Source organism: Elephantulus edwardii, unplaced genomic scaffold (assembly GCF_000299155.1).
Source record: "Elephantulus edwardii isolate Elephantulus edwardi_28Jun2011 unplaced genomic scaffold, EleEdw1.0 scaffold00214, whole genome shotgun sequence".
Taxonomy (NCBI): domain Eukaryota; kingdom Metazoa; phylum Chordata; class Mammalia; order Macroscelidea; family Macroscelididae; genus Elephantulus; species Elephantulus edwardii.
This window is the reverse complement of record NW_006399964.1, coordinates 2,476,769-2,481,969: the sequence shown is the minus strand read 5'-3', so window position 1 is coordinate 2,481,969 and position 5,201 is coordinate 2,476,769.

Genomic DNA, 5,201 nt, shown 5'->3' with positions numbered 1-5,201 from the left:
AAAATGAGACTAAAAATCAAAGGATGAGAAAAATATAAGAAATAGATGGAAATCTAAATAGCAAGAGTGATACTATTAATTTCTGGTAAAATAGACTTCGAAGTGAAAACTAGTACAAGTGATAATGAAAAACGTTATATGAGTCAACTGAGTAACAGTGCGTAACCTTGATTAATATTTACAATTAAAACAATACAATCACCTGATTTGACCCCACCCAGTAGCAACACAACACATATTCTTTTAGCTTTTCAGACATAACCATTGCCTTGGTCAAGAAGCTGTGCTGTCAACCCAAAGGCAGGTGGATCAAATCAACCAGCTGCTCTGTGGAGAAAGATGGGCAGTCTCCTCCCACGTGATTTACAGCCTCTGAAAATCCCCTGGAGGGTCAGCTATGAGTCAGTTCTGATTCGCTAACAACAAGGTTGAGTTTTTGTGAGGTTTTTGTTTGGTTGGTTTTTGGGTTTTGGGGTTTTTGCCAATTCAACCTGTGTGGCAGAATGAGAGAACAACAAGCTTTGCTCAGTGGAACGACAGTGACAGAAATCCTAACCAACTTCATCTGTGTCAGTCATTTACTTTGGCATTGTTGCTGTTGCTGTTAAGTGTCACTGAGTGGACTATGAGGCTGTGAACGGCAGACCTGAATGCTGCCCTACCCTGTAACCATTCTCATCACCCCTGCTAGACTCAATCCCATTGCTCCAGCCACCGTACCAGCTCACCTTGTTGAGGGTCTTCCTCTCTTTCACTGACTATTCACCTTTCTGGGACTGATGTACTTCTCCTAGGATTGGCCTCTTTTGACCAAAATATGTTACACAGACCTTCATCATTCTTATCTCCAACGAGCACCCTGGTTGACCTTCTCCAAGACCTTTTTTGTTTGAGTTTGTTTGTTGTTGTTTCTTTTCTTTTCTGCAATCCATGGGATATTCAGAACTGTGGCTAGGTAAAAAGATAATAGGAGCTAATGACAAGGGCCTCGGCATACATTGTTGTTAGGTGCCATTGAGTTGTAGATGACTCATAGCCACCCTATGAATGAAGACCTGAACATTTGCGTAACTTTCATAATTTCTCCAAGTTCACAGAGTTTCCAGAGGAAATCTATTTTGGAAGTGGATGCCACTCTTGCTTCCAAGCTTGTTTTAATTGGGGAGCTCCACCAAACACTGTCCACCATGGGTAACCATTACGGCATTTGACATACCAGTGTCACAGTGTTCAGCATCACAGAAACCATGAGTTGCCTCTGTACGGCAAATGGACAGTCCAGGGCTATCAGGCATACATATGGTTAAGCAATTTTAGCTTGTGAAATTAATACACATTATAACACAAGTGGTATGATTTTGTTATGCAATACTATCCTCAGTCATCTGAGGAATCATGAATAGTCTTTCTTAACCTACATATTTTGGGCTCCCTCACCCCCATCTCATAATTCAAAGGTTTATTACACAAGTAACACGTTAAATGCCAGGATCAGATACAGGATATCATATTTTATCCAGGACAGCTTCTTTTCAGATAAGCCTCTTTCTCAACCTAGGATCCTCAGTCTCTTAACTTGTCACATCCTCAAGTTGGCCTGTAATCTTCTTGGGCAAGTGTTACAAAGCTATTTTACCCCACCAGTAAGTGCCCTGAAGCACTCTGCTCTTCTCAGCCTCTGTTCAAGGACTCTTAACCCTTTAGATCTTTAGTGGCAAGACTAGTTCTGCCAAGTGCCTGGAGGCATCCTATCACCCCACTCCACCCCAGCAAGAGCTCCACTCCCCGGCTCAGGACAGGTCTCCATGGTCTCTGGCTGGAATCTGGGTTCTGGTCCCTGTGCTGCTGTCTTTTCTTTGTTATTGCTTCTTACTGTATCTCGATACCTCTGATATTATGCTCCCCCAACCCCCCAACCCCCCGCCCCCGGGTCCAGGAAGCCCTTAGGAGAAATATGTGAGGCCAAAGGATACTCTGCATTGCTCAATCTTCTTTCTTGATTGTAGAAAAGACTCTTTACCAAATTTTAAATTTAAAACCAGAACGTTGTAAACAAAGGATCCCATTAAATAAGACAATATTTCCATTTTCCACCATGCACACACACACAAAAAAGTCTTCAAAAAGCTTTTACTTACCTGTTAACTGATAAGACTGAAACAGGTTTTCACTTTCCAACACTGAAAATATTGTCTTTTGTACCTCAAGGCTGCTGTGTTCCAGCAGAAATGTTACCAAGACCTTTTGTATTTTTACTAAACAGTGTGACTCACTTGGAAAAAAATACAAAGTACCAGCACAATATACATTTTCAGTGCTGTGTTGATGTTTTCATAGGGCCATCTGTAATTTCCCATGGACGTGATATTTTAAAAATATAGCCCCCCAAATCAATTTTACGTAAAACAGTGCTATGTGCCAGGAATTGTGCCAGGAATCAAGCATCACATTTGTTGTTGTTCTTTTGACAGTCCATGGTATATTCATTATTCTTCACCATGACCACAATTCAATTCAAAAGCATTAATTCTTCTTTCATTTACATTATTCATTGTCTAACTTTGACTTGCCAATGAAGCAATTGAAAATACCCTGACTGGAGTCTGGCACACTTAACACCGACATCGCCACTTTTCAGCATTTTGAAGAGGTCCTTGGCTGTGGATTTTCCCAGTGCAATGTACTTTTTTATTTCTTGACTGCTGCTTCCATGGACGGTTGACAGTGGAGCCAAGTAAAGTTACATCATTGATAACCTTGATCTTTTCTCTATTTGTCATGATGTTGCTTCTTGGTCCAGTTGTAAGGATTTTTATTTTCTTGATGTTGAGCTGTAATCCTTCCTGAAAGATATAGTCTTTGATCTTCATTAAGTGTTTTAAGTCCCTTTGCCTTTAGCAAGAAAAATGTGTCTCTTGTATATCACAAGTTTTTGAGGAGTCTTCTTTCAATCTTGATGTCACATTCTTCTTCATATAGTCCACAAACATACTCATTCACTGCCATTGAGGCTGAACCAACCCATAGCAGACCCTCCAGCAGATTCTCAGTGGCTGTAAATTGCACAGGAGGAGACTGCCTGTGTTTCTTCCAAGGAGGAGTTGAGTTTGATTTGGCAGCACAACTCCCTCCCCTCCAGACCACCTCCTTTCTCAACAGGAAGTCAGATTCTCATATTATTTACTCAGCATATACCTTGCATAGGTATGGTAATGAATACACACATGATGTACACATTTATAAATTTTCCTGGTCTATGTCCATATTCCATATGAACACAATTAAATATTCTGGAATTCCCATTCTTTTTAAGCTTTTCCAATTTCATGCTTTTGCATAGTCAATAAAACTTAACAGCTTTCTGGTGTTCTCAGCCTTCAGCCAAGATCAATCCAACATAAACAATGGTATCTCTCATTCCACTTCCTTTACTGAATTCAATTTGAATTTCTGGTAGTTTCCTATTCTTTTACTGCTCCAGCACTTTTGAATACCCTTCTAGATTTTATTTGTGTGTGATATTAATGATATCGTTTAACAATTTGCACATGCTGTTGAATCATCTTTTTTTTTCTTTGCAGGACACAAATCTAGATCTCTTCCAATCAGTTGCCCAGGTAGTTGTCTTCCAAATGTTTTGGCATATATCCAGGGCTGCTCCTGTTTGTTGAAATGATTCAAGTGGTATTCCATCCATTCCTGGGGATTTAGCTTTCACCAATGCCTTCAGTGCAGCTTGATTTTGTTCTTTCAGTAACCTTGGTTCTTGACCATATACTTCTTCTTGAAATGGATCAAGGTTGACCAATCCTTTTTGGTACAGTGACAACTGTGTGTTTGTTCTTCTTCTTTTGGTTCTTGCTTTGTCATTCAATGCTTTGCCCATAGAAGAATCCGTCAGTATTTCCACTCAAGCCTTAAATGTGTTTTCAGTTCTTTGATCTTGAGAGATGCTGAGCGTGTTCTTCTTTCTTGGGTTTCTAACTCTTTGTCCATTCCATGATAATATTTTGTTTTGTCTTTCAGAGCTACCTTGTCACATTTATTCAAGTCTCTACTCCATTATTTCTTCCTTTTGCTTTAGTTTCTACAGTCAAGAGAAAATTTCAAAGTCTCTTCTGACATCGGTTTTTGTCTTTTCTTTCATTGCATTTTGCTTTTTCCATGTGTGAAGTCCTCGATACAATTCTCCATCTTGTCCTTGGTTATTGTCTTCAATGCATGAAAATCTAGTCTTGAGATTATTTCTAAATTCAAGTGGCCACAAATATGCCACAAATCATATTTTAGTTCTTGTGGATTTGTTTTCATTTTCTTCAATTTCAACTTGAACTTGCATATGAGCTACTCATTGTTTTTTAAGTTGGTCTCTTGCCTTGTCCTGATAAATGATGCAGACATGCTCCACCATCTCTTTCTGCAAATATAGCTCATTTTACTCCTGTGTATTCCATCAGGGAAGGGTCGTGTATGTTGTTGTTGTGGTTAGGTACCGTCAAGTTGTAGACGACTCACAGAGACACTACAAACAAAAGACCTGAGCACTGTTCATAGAATTTCCAGAGGCAAGCCATTTCGGAAGTGGATGCCACTCCTGCTTCCAAGCGTGTTTTAGTCAGGAAGCTCTACCAAACGCTGTCCATTATGGGTAACCATTATCATATTTGGCACATGAGTGGCACAGTGTTTAGCTTCACATTTTATGGTTTTGATACAAAAGATATTTGAAATTACAGAGGCCTAAGCAACAGGATCCTAGAGAAGGGAACTAGAGGCCACAGTTACCTGCAAGCCTTCCCCAGCCGCCATAGGGATAAAATTTTTAGAAGTTAGCAAACCTTTCTGTGCATTTCTACCAGAAATTCAGAACCCTGAAAGGACACTTACGTTTAGAGAAAAGGTACTGTGGACTGTTATAACTCTCTTCACTTTCTTAGCATGTTGTCAGAGTCAGAACAGGCCCATAGCTGACCTCTCCAAAGTACTAAAGAGCAATGGTGTGTCTCTGGAGACTAAGGTGCACCTGATACAGGCCATGGTCTTTGCAATCACTTGTTAAGCATCAGAGAGCTGGACAATGACTAGGGAGGATAGAAGGAGAATTGATGCCTTTGAGCTGTGGTGCTGGAGAAGAGTATTGAGGGTACCATGGACTGCCAGGAAAACAAACAGATTCATCCTGGAGAGGCTCCGTCTAACAT